This window comes from Coptis chinensis, chromosome 8 (genome assembly GCF_015680905.1).
Source record: "Coptis chinensis isolate HL-2020 chromosome 8, ASM1568090v1, whole genome shotgun sequence".
Lineage (NCBI taxonomy): Eukaryota > Viridiplantae > Streptophyta > Magnoliopsida > Ranunculales > Ranunculaceae > Coptis > Coptis chinensis.
Window position 1 is genome coordinate 45359435 of NC_141463.1, and position 15304 is coordinate 45374738.

At 34.6% G+C, this 15304-nt stretch overlaps 1 long non-coding RNA gene and 1 pseudogene across 2 annotated transcripts; both read right to left on the bottom strand.

Annotated features, from left to right (window-relative positions):
• Positions 1 to 7210: 7210 nt before the first annotated feature.
• LOC147481634 (uncharacterized) lies at positions 7211 to 8494 on the bottom strand. The gene is made up of 4 exons (XR_015205608.1): positions 8298 to 8494; positions 7969 to 8040; positions 7672 to 7785; positions 7211 to 7530 (listed from the first exon to the last, which is right to left on the bottom strand). It is a non-coding gene; the product is annotated as an uncharacterized LOC147481634 (long non-coding RNA).
• A 621-nt stretch (positions 8495 to 9115) lies between these two features.
• Positions 9116 to 15251, bottom strand: LOC147481635 (importin subunit alpha-1b-like; annotated as a pseudogene). Its single transcript, XR_015205472.1, has 8 exons — positions 15153 to 15251; positions 14615 to 14743; positions 13965 to 14093; positions 13799 to 13873; positions 10272 to 10334; positions 9952 to 10034; positions 9329 to 9416; positions 9116 to 9212 (listed from the first exon to the last, which is right to left on the bottom strand). The product of XR_015205472.1 is annotated as an importin subunit alpha-1b-like (transcript).
• Positions 15252 to 15304: the final 53 nt, after the last annotated feature.

Genomic DNA, 15304 nt, shown 5'->3' on the forward strand with positions numbered 1-15304 from the left:
GTAATCCATCAAGAATGAACCTTTCTGACATGATGGCCTCTTCATTGCTTCATCGATTATTCCAACAACCAAGTCATCAGTTACAAGTTCCCCCTATAAACGAACTCCACAATCAGGAACGACAACAAATATAAACTTGTCTCATGACCAAAGAACACTTTGTAAAGTGTATACCTTCTCCATTGCTTCTTTTAGCCTTTAATTTCAAGAGGTGTTTTAGTAGAAACAACAGCTCTGAGCATATCGCCTGTAGCCAAGTGGCACAAACAACAGTCATCCTTGATAATAGGAGACTGGGTTCCTTTTCTGATCTGGGTGGACCTGTCAGTCAACTAATTTTTTATTAATAGGTTTATCATATGTATTTAAATAAATCTTTAATCTAAAATGATAAAAAAATACACATACTTGACACCATAATCTGGAATGGAATTTTTTTTCCATGTGGACCAAAAACCAGAATGCTGACAATGGTATATAAACATTGCAACAACACGTTCACCTAATCATACAAATGTTTTATGTAATATTCGATGTTGTCACTCAATAAGACGATAAGGAATTATCCCCTTGATAATCTAGAAAAAATTGTTACAAACAATTGAAATCAATCCTACTCACTTTATAAAGCCTTAAAAGGCAGTAAAAGTTTTTAATACCTTTGAAAGTTTGAAACTCACATCCAAATTCTAAGCTACAAACACAGACAAAGTACGACTTTACAGCCAAAATTATAGTCAAATCAATCAATTAGGGGTATAATATAAATCAAAATAAAAAAATAAAAATAAAAATCATAATGTTTAAAGCCCCAAAATGAAATACCCATTCATCTCGCTCAAGAATCAGCAAAAACATTAAAAAAAAAATGTATACCGATGAGAATGAGACGCTTATCGAGTTTGGATTGACACTTGAGCCGACGAAAAAAATCGATCATTGTATTATCTACTGATGGCACGTTCTCCAAATCCACTGCGGTAGAGCTCGCCATTATTTTATTTTTTCTGTCTCTCTCTGTGAAGAACCCCCGGGATTGGAAAAATGAGGAGTTTTTTTGGGTTGGTGTAACCAAATATTGAAATTATACCTGCCTGCCAATTTGCAGACGTTGGTTTCAAAGCTTGAAATTAGCAAAAGCAGATCAAGTCTGGAACTGAAATCTTTAGTGGCGAGGTGGAGAGAAGATAGTAAACTTTATGACGGTCTCTAAATGTTTTAGTGGGAAATTGAAATTTGGGCGGCATACTTAAATTTTTCACCGAGATAACAGGCGGGAAGAAAATGGTTAAGGGCTGTCAGTCACATCTTCTTCCATCTAATCTATCTAACAAATAGAGAAGTGTGGGGCCAAAAGGACCTATCTAATGGTAGGTAATCATTCTTACCAAAATATGACTCGGTAGATCTAAGATCTAAGTGTGTGGAGAGTTTGTACAATTTTGTTAAGTGCAATCAATACCATGAAATCTATCCAAAAATCAGCTAAATGTCAACAATTGCTGCTAGACTTATAAATTGTTCGGCTAGCCCATAAACTGTTGGGCCTCCAATTTTGACATTGGTAGTGCACAATTGCCTGACCCAATTGATGCTATTGGGCTTATGAATAATGGGCAATTGGGATGGCCTCATAGAAAAAGCGACAAGCAACAAGTTGTTGGGGCCACAGCGCGCCGAGGTCTCACCGTCGAGCACGGGCATACCTAAAGAAACGTACAAAATAACGACTTTGGAAACAACCTGTGACGGGCACAACATGGTTTCCACTTTCCATAACCAAAATCGGTTCTTTTAACCAGATTGGGACCCGATCCCGGTTCAAACCACCGGTTCAACTAAAACTCTTATGGTTCTTTGTTAAAAAAGTAGTAAACTATATATTTAATTAATGTTAACAAATATAAAATAAAAATAATTAATATTTGGGTTGAGTAAAATCACCGAAGTTGAACCCGATTTTTAACCGAAGTTTAATGGCTTCTAACTTGAATCGAATAGTTCAAATTGGTGTGAAACCGGTCTATGTTGAACCAAGGGTAGCTCGACTCGCTTCATGCTTGAACTAGCCGAAGTCGTAAAACCATGGGCACAAGCACTCGCACTAGAACAAATGCTACTAACCCTACACACGCGACTTGGTTCGATTAAGCTTGACGTAGAAAATTATGAGTTGGCAAAAGATAGCTTCAATCATATTGTCAACCGGTGCACTGAGTTGAAAGACTTGATGGGCATATCATAATTGATGTAGATCTCAACATTTATGCCAACTTGGTCTATTTGAAAACGATATTACTTAACTTCTGGCTAGATGATTAAACATGATAAAACTTTAGGTTTGCATTAGAATCACATAACACTAAATCTTAATCTATATAATCTTAATCTTACTCTGTATAACTAATAACTTTACGTTGAGTAGATGCCTTATTTGAATTTTGATTCCCAGGGCATAAAGGATGTAAAACATGGGAATTAGCTAAGCTAAGCAATATTTCTCTAGAGATTGCTACAAACTTCGAGTCAAATGTAATAAATCACATTACATACACTAAATTGGTGTTGCTATCCTCAGTTAGTAATTACGCCTAAGAAATCACCTATAAATAGGAGAATCATAACTACTTAGCATGACTTTGATCCTTATCTACCAAGGCAACTTCTATCATGGGGTGAATATTGTTGTTATTATACGTGTCACATTGTGATTATCTTGTGACTGGGGGATGAATTTGTAACATTTGTAAATACATTACTTACATTTTCGTGACCTCGGTATTTAAAAGATTACTCAATGAATCTTCAATTGGACACCTTAACTATAAGAGCATAGGATAATTCCATTTCATTGATGACTCGCCTATTCACTTGTTAAACTTAGTTTCATGTAAGAGTTATAATTGGACAAAATTTTTACGAAGAACAAAGAATCTAAAGAGTTATTATTGAACTAAATAACCCTAATTGAAAAGTACCTCTATACAAATCATATTAAAATGAATACTACAACATCGACACAAATCATTTATTTCAAAATTTCAACATAACCTCTTTTGTATTTTTAACGTTTTTAAGAATGTGAGACTGTCATAATGCATTTTCAACCAAATCCAATCATTTTCCAATCAATCCAACAAAAGCAAGGAAACAATAGTTTACAATACATTACGTAAAAGAAGATAACATCGCTCTCCCAGAAGACGTTATTACATATACAAACAACACTAAAGGTTACACGTAGGGTGCAACATGTTCCAATCTTAATGTACACGGCACGAAGAACATATTATGTCAAATCACATACCAAAATTCATTCATAAAACAAGATTCAAATGAATACATTTTATTTCTTCTTCATTTAAATCATATAAACGAATTCCCCGCGTATTTAACTAATTAACATGTGAAGGTAAAAGACATGCATTAAGCGACTTCATCGTTTCTGTATCATCTTACTCAAGGTAGACCTGGAATTCACAGATTAATAAAGAGAGGTCAGTGTAGTAAAAGATGTAGATCGAAAAGCTTCAGGCTCCAAAACTTTAAAGGACATTCATACTAAATATTACACGAATATTTGCAAATGCCAATTTTAAATCTAAAAGTGTAGCAAATATATGAAAACTTAAAATTCTTGATGAGCCCAAGGCATTCTGAAAACAGTAATAAAATTCAAGTTCATGCAAATACCAGAAGAGAAATAAAATACAAAACCAGTTATTTCACTAACAACAAACTCAACCATACTAACATTTAGTTCTGATTTTAACCATACTCACATGCCACGGATTAAATAGTGAGACCACAAAAGGTCGAGGATGGTAACAAAGAAATGCTTGAGAGCTAAAATTCAAACCCCATGAACAGTTACAATGTATATTTTAGGTTGTACATGTATATAAAATGTGTCATTGCTTTAATGCTTAGCATTAATCTTAATAGTTAGTACAAATTGTCCACCCCAAACTTCACCACAAGTATTTCCAAATCTCCCAATATCGAATTCTCAATCAACACAAACACATATATTATAAGATACGTTTTAATCATAAAATACCTATAAGGGCCTACCTTAATTGGATGAGATTTATAAAGAAGATTTTTGCAACTACAAACGCTCTATCTTCAGACTCTTTGGCCTTCGCTAGTTCAGTTACACACTCCTTTACCCAGTATTCAGATGGTATTTGGCCCTAACTAGAAATTAGATTTTGTTCTGAGAAACAAAACAACTTAGACACCATTTTAGTGAGAAGTATTGAGCATAATATGGTGAAATGATCAGACTAACAATTTCGACAAACACACTCAGAAGTCATAATTCTCAAAGATTCATGACCCAACAAAAAACACAATCAGTAGCCTCCACACATAATTTTTTTAATAGTTTTCCAATCTAAACCACTCAATTCTATATTTTCATATCCATGAACATAGAATAAACTGCATTATAAGGGAATTCTCTTATGTAACCATAATCCTCAAAGAAAGAACTAAAACTACCTAATAAGCACTCTAAACCCAACAATGTCAAATATAGTAATAGAAATAAGAACACTACATATGTGCTAGATTTTACGTTTTTAACCAATAAAAATCATCCCAAGTCAAACAATCCACCACCAAAGTAATCCAATTAATACCCCCACCTCACTAGTATACCAAATACCCAATACCACCAATGACTTTCAAAATCATAAAATTTTTGTAGTATTGTGTTTCATTAAAACAACGAAGTCTATTCACCGAATAACTATGAGAAGAAGTTGTGTTTTATTAAAAGGTGGTGCTATGGCAACGTAGGGATTCAGTTATTCAAAATTAATAATTAATCTTCAACTGAGGTTTTTGTAGTTAAGGGGCACTCCTACAACTTGCTTAAACACCGAGTTGTATCACGGCTTGAGTAATATTTGGAGGGCTAGTAGAGCACCTTTGCTCAAAAAATTGCTACTGGTTGCCTCAAACCAACGACAAATTTAAGCTAAACTTAGCTGGTATATTGAGGAGAGTCTTTAAATTGTTGGTTATGGTATATGTTAGTTAAGAGTCTTACATATTACAATAAACCTTCTCTATCCTCACTACCTCATGTACTCTAGCAATTGGACAACCACTATATTAGTTTATGATGTATCCAAGTTTTTTAAGTCCCCTTTTTACATCACCTAGTGAAGTAAGACTTAAAGACTGGCCTCCTTCCTCTTTTTTAAGTCCCTGCTTCTCAACACAGTTATAATAGGGGAAGAAACAAAAAAGGACACGAGACAGACTCCAGTCATAACACTGTGTTTTGTCAACCATGATCCAGATATAAATCACATAACAACCTAAATAACAATGGCAGATTAAGAATTCAATCAATAGAAATTGACTAATATCTCTGGATCACTAATCATATATTACCATGGGATGCTTAAAAAGAAACATCAGATTAACTGGAAGGATTTCTGCATAATGTAATATAAAATGCGCCTCCAGTCAATGGACGTATAACGTATTGGTGTTAAGATATCATTATTTACATTATGCCTCATAAAGTTCTCTTTTTTTCACTCAAGATCCCCCAAAACTTCCCCAATCATATCGGTTCTAAGTACCAAAAACAAACTAGTCGATGTGAAGCGTGAAAATAAAACCACGACACCTATAAGATACTAATAAATGAGGATTTTAAATTATGAAACAAAAATGTGTTCAAGATCATTTCTTGATTGTCACAACTCACAACACAAATTTCTGAACAATTCCATCGACAAATGATTAGTGGGATTCCCCGGACTAGCTCAAGCACGCACCCATAATCAAGGAATTTGAGATGGCAAGGGAAAACATTATTTGAAATGCGAGAAGCATAATTATGATAATACCCGCCCGACAAAGACATGGACAAGGAAGTGATTATCCTAGAATAGTTATTAAATGATGAAATGAGATCATGTTGACATACCAAATCGTCATCAAAAACTGTGAAACTTTTTTTTTTTAATCTGAAAAGAAAAATGTCAACTCACTCTATTGAAATTTGCGATTGTAGAAATGGATACCCATCCTTGCCCATCCATGTACTTCTGCAAGTAAATGTCCTTGCAAAGATTCTCAGGATTGAAACAACCGATCAAGTGGATCACAATATAGTAAGTTAGACAAGTGATGATTAAAACAAAACTAAATTGAATAACACATTCAAGACAATACCACATATTGATTACCTGGAGTAATACTCTATTTGTTTTGCTAACCTAGCAGGTAAAGTAGGGTCTAGAGGTGCTAAAAACATATAAGTTGTTGAATAAAAAATGGGAACACCCGTGCTGGTCTCAGGTTGGGGAACATAATATATTGGGGGAGGCATATTTGCAAGTGAAAAAAAAAACGTCAATAACATAGACAAATTAGATTACAAAAAATTCATATAATGAAAAATTACCTGAGGGAAGCCCGAGGGATTGACAAAAGGCCGAACAGGCTGGGAGCTAACAAATGGGGCAATACTAGGTGACATAGGTCTCACAAAATTTCTTTGAGGAACCCTCTGCTACATGTGTCAATCCCTACTACCATTATAGCCCCGATGAGTAGTGTTTGAATCATGATTAGCAACACGATCATGCTCACCACTACTACATAAAAACTCATATACCACTGTTATATACAGTGGTAAAAAGCCTTTAGCCACTGTTTTCAAACCGTGGTAACAACCACCGTGACAAATACTTCTAACAAAACCGTGGTAAAAAGTGCCTATTATATACCACGATTTTAGCTAAAACAATGGTATTAGGATTTGCGAACCGTGGTTAATAGTCTTTATAGTTTTCTCTATCCGAGGTGAACCGTGGGAAATAGTGATGTTATATACGACAGTTGGATAAAAACCGTGGTTTATAGAATATCCTTATACCTCAGTTCTTACAAAACCGTGGTTTATAGACATTTAAAAAAAATAAAATAAAAGCCCCAAATTATTTGATTTTCATCATATTCAACCCTGCAACCTGTCCATTTTCACCATATCCACATTGGATTTAAAAACACATTGCTCAAATAAACAATTCATAGTGCAACAAAAAAAAAAAAAAAAAAAAAATTAGACATTGAATTGCTAAAAGAAGTTTGAACTTGTTCCATTCGGCCAAAACATCAAAATAATAATGACCAACTTGTTCCATCTAAAACATCAAAATAATAGCGACCAACTCCTCCATGTCTAATACCATTATCACTCTCCAATTTCAAGTCATCACCAATATAATGAGCTGCAGGAGCTTGTTTCAAAGTAACTATATAAACCGATGCCCCTCATTTCTTTTCATGAAACAAAACACCCCAAGTAAGTTAAAACTTTCTTCTTCAACAGTAAATTCTAAAACTTTTCTAGTACTTAGCTCATTTCTTTCAAGTACTAGAAAAGTTAACCAACAAAACTAAACACACTAGTCTTCAACTACTTTAACACAAGTTTAAAATGTGTCCCATCCAGGAATATTAGCTGTGGCCTCATTCACCTTTGTCACCAAACATGACCTGCAGTTGAAAGATTTTTGAATGTAAGGACCGAGGACTAATGAAGTTTTCTTATAGCTATCGGGTGTTAAATGCTAGCACAAACGTAAAGATATAATGTTATGTATGAATAGCAGAATTAACTTCAGGCATATGGCATACCACACTCTCCGGAACTCCAGGTGGTGGCAAGGACAAGTTTCTTGGTGGAGGACCACGAAGATACGATCTCTTGTCGAAGCGCCACTCCCCAAATTTTCCATATGTTAGCTTCCCCTGTAAATGTATCAATTAATAAAATAGATAACTTTAGAACCAATAATGCATCTATCCCATTCATGTGAATGCGTCAACAAAAGGAGGATTAGCATTACTTATAAATAAAACCAAATGAGAAAAGAGAAAACCATCATCAATTCTTAAAGGTGTTTACAATTAAATGGGAAAAATGCGACCCACCTTCAAAGAGTAGTCACATCCATAAGTATAATGGATAATAAAATTCTTTCCAACCTCAAGATCCCATGGGGGCTGTTTCACCAATTTTGAACGTTTTAGCACATAACATAGATTTTTTTTTTTTTTTATCTATCACAACTTATAAGGGATAAAAAAAAACATGTATCATAAAGTCATCTGTTAAGACTATTCACGCTGAGTTTCCACCAGTTTTCTTCCTTAAGAAGATACATTCAACTAAAGGATATACGCTTGAACTTGCAGTTTCCAAAACAACTTTCCCAAATACTATGTTTAGCAATAACATTTTCACAGAGATGCATCTTTACCAGTCAGCAGCATATGTGTGGCCTTTTCCCTGGATTATCTCTGGACCTACAGAATCTGTCATCCCGCAGATCGTGAATGTTCTTTCGCCAGACAACTTCTTGCCAAATCTGAAGTCTACAAGCTGTATTAATGGGGAAAAATACATGTTAATAATCTAATATCTAACCTGTGGTTGGAATGTCAAGCTGCTACATCCTGATACCAAGAAAAAAAAAAGGCCACTAACTAATCGGATCATAACAATGACTTAATTTCTACAAAACTTTCAACTCATAATGACTACAAACTTTTGAAGAAATTTGAAACCATTTGTCATATGTCATAAAAAGACCTTCCCAGGACACAATCTAATCCGTGAAAACGGATCCACCCCAAATTTTGCTAAGTAAAATTTTTCTATTGCTTTAGAAAATTATGCATATCAAGGAATATGTACAAATACAAACACCCATAAATGTAGCTTATAGTATTTTCCAAGACCAACTCACATATAGCCCCGCTAAAGAATGACACGTACGAAGCAAAGACGTAATCGTGCTGAGATGATTCATCCAATGGGGTACGAAGTATTGAAACAAACGGGCATGCCAGGCATGTGTTCAGTAATATTCCAATGTGTGTTTGATCAGCACAAGTGCATATAATTTGTGGTATAAAAGCAGATGGAATCAAGCTCTTCATCAGGTCTTTCTCTTTCAAGACTTGTGCTTCTTTACCCGGTTTGCTTAATCTTACGCTTTGAGAACCTTTTCAAGCTCAAGATGTTTTTTGTTAGTGGTCAAATATGTAAAGAATCAACTATCACTATATATTAAAGCAAATTAAGAATATAAGCAATCACCAACCCGAGCCTCGAGAAAGAACAAGCCCAGTGTCACCGCTTTAACTGTGGAATACATACATGTTCTCCACTCCTACAGATCAGATATTATTGAGTAATTCAGATGTTTATCTAATAAGCATAGCATCACAGCACCATGAACTGAAGAAGGTTTAACAAGAAAATGTATTTTTGTTTAGGTCACCTTACCAAATCAGAAAGCTAAACTTTTGCCAGATTGGAAGCATCAGTTCTCTCAGCAGATTCCTTTGGATAATTCAAAGTAATATCCTTCAACCTGATTTCCATGATATCATACAATTAGGAACATGAAATATTAGTTAACTGGGATAAAAAAAAAATCCATCAAAAAGATTGAAACATACTTCAACAGAATCAAACTTCTCCTTTGTTACAAGAACACATACCACATACCACATGCGTGCCTTGAAGTCTATACAATTTGCAATTGGTTTCACTTTAGAATTCTAAGTGAGACATAAGTAAGACACTCCCCTGCCCCGCGTGCCCGAAGGGGGGAAGTGTCCCCAGGTCGTGTGGGACCCCTTGATCCCCACGACCCAATTTTTTTTTATGTTTCTATATTGTAGTCAGACTAATTTTCCTATATAAAAAGTGTGAGAGAAGGCCGAAACTAACTTAACCGTATCCTCCCCCGCTAACAAAGAAATATTAAACCGGTGGGAGTAAATTGTCCGGCAAAAAACAAAATGTTGATATCTTAATACCTTCAAAGAAAGAATAAATCACATTTAAATAGACTCACAAGTCAAAACAAGAAACTTATAAATAACCGCAGCAATATGTCTTACATCAGTGCTAGCTCCCCGAAAGACGACAACTTTTCAGCTGTATAAAGTTGCAGAACCCTGGGAACCTCTTCATTTTTCTCTTCCTGCAATTCCAAAATTAGTTATCATACATCACCAAGATCATTCAAAGCATGCAAGAACAGATCAACCAAGACTCGCTACCCTATTAGATATTAAAAAAAAAAAGGGGGAATAGAATCAACTAGCCTACAACAATTAGAATGGAATCTGTATTACTTAAGAAAGAAATTTCAATCTATTTCAGGAAAATATTAATTGAAAGAAAAAAATACTAATCAAATATATTTTGACACTATTACCTGGGTGGCCAAGACCTCAAACTCACCACTGCCAACAACATAAAAGCAATCCCCCTCTCCACCCTGCAACACAGGAAAATTAGTTCAGCATCCAGGAAGTATCTAAAGATGCACAAGAAAACTCTACTATATGTTTAGCTCAAATAGCATATTTATAGTGTAAAATAACCGAGCGGCTCCGGCTTGGCTCGTTTAAGCTCGGCTCGTTTAACTATATGAGCCGAGCTCGAGCTCGAGCTCAATTTAAAGCTTGTGTAATTAGCGAGCCGAGCTTGAGCATGGTAAAGCTCGGCTTGTTTAGCTCGAATTCCACCCTTATCTGTGACAGCGTGTGAATCTTAATACATGCAGTTATCATTGTACACGCAATAGTAGATTGGTGGAGATACACCCAGCACAAAGGTTCCATAAGAGTGGTTATCTTAACTTCGGTAAAACAGACCTAAGGGTGCATTGGTACAAAATAAAATAAGAGGAATGAGAGTAAAGTATACACTAGATAGGGGTCCAAGTCTATCCTACCCTAATCAGTATATATTGGGCAAATCTCCATAAATTTCTCATCACAATCAATTAATGACGTTGAAACTTTTCAATAAATTATGGGAATATGGGCTAAACAGAGAAGGAAATGAAGAGCCAAGAACGGTTAGTATATGGATGTACACGAGAACACCATACATTATATGGATGTACTTCTCTGAGTTTGTGTTTCTCTCAAGACATAACCTAGCTTGTAATTTTAAGTGAAGTTGCCAAGTTGGTGATCATCATTCTTCAAGAAATTTAGAAACATGTGGGGGAAAGAGCAGGTGTATACAATTATCAAATATGATTAAACAATCAGTAAAATATACTTCATACACTTAATTAGGTCCGGTAGAGGTTATTGTTCTCTTATAACTAACACAAAGTCCCAAATACCCTTGTCTCTCCAAAATTTTGCATGAAATCAGACATAGCATTACTAATAAACAATTTAGTCAAACACTTTATAGATGGACTACAAACCCAAAACAGGGAGATAACATCACCCAAACAACACATTATTTCCAGTTAAGCAAATTAAGGAGTTAAGAAGAAGACAACTTATAGAGGATGCAATCTAAGTTTCAGATTGGTAGAACTACAATAAATTTTTCCAAACCAACAAGAAAATAACAGAAATAGAATGACTCTTTCAAATTTAATTGCCAAGAAGACACATGAGGATTTCTCAAAAGAGCGGTAATTTGACGATAATCAGGGATTACGCACCATGAGCTTTGAATTAAAATGACAAATTTAATTTATAAATTTTGAAATCGCAATAAAAAGAAACACATAAAATTTTTTGAACTAAAAGCCAGAAATTCTTACCAGATCAATTGAAAATGGAGATTTTTTGGAAGTGACCAAAATTGCAACAGAGATAGAACAACCTTGTCCGAAATGATGAACACGACTGGGAGAAATCTGGGAGAGAGCAGAAACCCTAAGTGACAATTGAAAAGAGGGAGTTTTAGTTGTTTTTTGTCTATTTTTGTTTTTTCTCTTTTTATTATTTTCTCGAGCAAGTGATTTTGGAGACTCTTTATCCACGGTAGGGGTAATTTTTGGAAAAACATAAACCACCATTTTTCGGGAAACAGTGGGGAATAAGAATATCTTAAAACAAAATGGGCAATATTTGGTAGTACCGTGGCATATGCGGATATTATATACCACTGTATCACGTAAACAGTGGTATTTGCTTGTACCTAGATTTGCAAAGCGAAATGTACCGTGGTAAATGACTATAACCCACTGTTATTATAAATACAGTGGTATATACCATTTGACCAACCGTGGGTAATGACCCTTTTTGTAGTAGTGCACGCCTATTATTTCCAAGCCCATAATGGTTGTTCCCATCACCATGATGATGTGCCCATCACCACCTCTTCTAAAAGAATTCCTCCTGTAGTGCTTTCTCTTGTCCGGTATTAGGTGACCTAGATTGATAGTATATATATGAAACATATATTTATGAATGGAAGTGTGGAACTAACAGTGCATATAGGTAATGAGAGAAAATTATACATTTTCTAGAAATCAATATCCTCTTAGCAAACCTTCAAAACCCATTGTTCTTTTCGTAATCTTTTAAAAAAACATTTTTCCCGGTTCTTCGGTTCTACCCCTCTCATTGTGTGGCGTGAATAATAGCGCACCACTACTTTCAAGACAACTCAAGCAATCAAGATTTAGCATTTTTAATTATCTTCGCAAAATGAGCAAAAGTTATTATTATCGTTGTTCTATTTGCTTATCAACTTGAATTCCTTCGATGTAAACCCTAGGTCCGTAACTGAGCACAACCATAATAAATGTGCTACTACAACATGGAAGTCTAAACTCAGAAACGACAAGAAATCCTAATTGCTAAAAGCAAAGATGTCATATTAGCATTGAGCTGAGATGGCCTTGTTTCTAGCAATATGGAACCTCTAGTGGGAGTGCAAATTTGCTAGTGAAGTATGGAAATGACTAATGAATTGGTTCATGATTATGTAATACTTCACCAATTTCAATGAGGCTATATGTCTAGAAATAAACGACGAAGTCTATTCACTAAACAACTATGAGAAGAAGTTGTCTTTCATTAAAAGGTGGTGCTATGTCATTTGTAGGGATTCAGTTATTCGAATTAAATCTTCAACTGAGTTTTTTGTAGTTAAGGGGCATTCCTACAACTTGCTTAAACACCGAGTTTGTCACAGCTTGAGTAATGTTTGAAGAGCTAGTACAACACCTAAGCTAAAAAAAGTGCTACTAGTTGCCTCCAACCCAACTACAGTTTAAGCTAAACTTAGATGGTGTATTGATGTATCGAGGGGAATCTTTAAATTGTAGGTTATGGTATATATATATGAGTTAGAGTCTTAGAGATTACATTGGTAATTTCGTATTGATTATCCAAACTACAATCAACTGAAGAGATAGTAAATCTCGTTCAAAGAAGATGACCCCTCTAATAATAACCTATTACATATCTCTACCTAAAATAGCTAAATCTTTTGTGGGAGCTGTACCGAAAGATAATTAAACGATAATAATAACTTTTATTGCTCATTTCTGCAAAAGTTTTTAGAACCGATTTGGGCCTAGGCGAGTTGGTTGGGCACCGTATAGTGCCTAGAGACCTGCGGCCGGTCGCCTAGGCTGATTTTTAGAACACTGCCTACATGTATTTCGAATAAAGTTTCAATCCATCAGTCCAAAACACATTGAATAGACACAGTTGTTAATAGTCATAAATCAATTCATGTATTGTCCAATATAATTTCTACCATATTCGTTTTTTTTTTGTTATGTATACACTCATTTGTTCAAACTTTTCCATATGTTCATTCTACTTAATTCTGCCTTTCACAGTCACATTCTATTATATCATCAAAGTTTCAAATAACACATGAATTGAATAAAAAGGAAAATAAATCAAACAAATTAATTATGAAATTTCACATTGGCTGCACCAATTCAAAAATAAGATGAAATCAACTAACCTGAAGAAAAGGCAAAAATTGTAAATAAATCTTCTCATTCTCTCTCCTCTCTAAATCAACATCACCACCAGGTACCTATTATCAAGCAATATTTAGTAACCAAATGGACTAAGAATATACCGGATGAGAGAAAAGGCGGGGAGATGTAAAATTGAGATGTATATACTTGATTTGATTAGGATCACCACCATAAGTAGCACTTGATAATGCCCAAGCAAACCTCTTTCTTAATATCAAACTCAGCAGTTTGGAGCAAATGAACTAAGGGGCCAATAATATCTGCAGCAATTACAACCTGTAGAATAAGAAGATATATTAAGGTAAAAATGGATTAAACGAAATAATAAAGGAATATTTTTAAGATAAGTTTTACATTCTATGCTTTTAAAAGCGCAGACACCCCCAAGCCGGGAGAGCTTTTGCCGGCCTTGTTCACATCACATTTCATTTCTTTCACAACCAAATGTAGGTATAAAAGCAACAGCTGTGTTTCTTCACTTTAAAAATTCAGGTAACATTCCTAATTAGGTTTTAACCTAAACTTAGCCTGATTCAAGGATTTGTTGTGCTAATTATACAACCAAAATCCCTACAAAGAAAATGTAAACTCTTATAAAATTTTGTAGTCTTGAAGTGGCAGCAAAGTTTTAAACTCAAATTACATCTTATTTCAAAGGATTTCGGTTGTGGAAGCACACCCACCAAGTCCTTGAACCAACATACAATATAAGGATAAAAAAACATATCCCAATTCACAAGATGTAGCAGACTAAATATGGTAATAATAGAATAGTGAAAGGAGAATATATTCCGTACCTATATCTGATCCTTATTTCCAACAGTAATATTTGAAATGGTCCAACAAGCTTCTTTCTTGATACTCTTCTTGTGATTATTTGTTAAGAGGCTCAACAGGCAAGGAAGCGCTTGAAAGTTGATTATAGCCTATAAAAAGTAGAAGAAAATCATCAAAGACAAAACAAAGTAAAGATTCAACGAAGTTAAAAATATATTAATGTCTTTAAAAACTTTTTATTACTTAAATAGTTACATCATATCTCTTCCCTAACCAAGTAAAAACCGGTTATAAACTTGTTTGCCCTCTAGGGGGTTCAGAGTCACATCACTAAGACTCTTTAAAAAAACAGGTGTGGGCTCATTTTGTAGAGAAGACAAACACAAATTAACAATGACTGTAATAAGATTAAACATATTTGACTATAAAACCATGTCGGAACAGATCATGCTGATTTTTAGGGAGGGGATCTCTCACAAACATCAAATTCCAACATAACTCGAGTGACCATGAAAGATAGAATCAATATTAATGGGAGAATTTCACTATATGTATTACCTGAGTCTGCATATCATCTCCAGTAACAATATTTCCTACTGTTCGAAGGGCAGGGATTAACACTAAAGGCGATGGATGATTGAGAAAGAAAGAATGCATATGTTCAAATTTCAATCAACCGCAGATAATTCATCAGTTGATATATTTTTAAT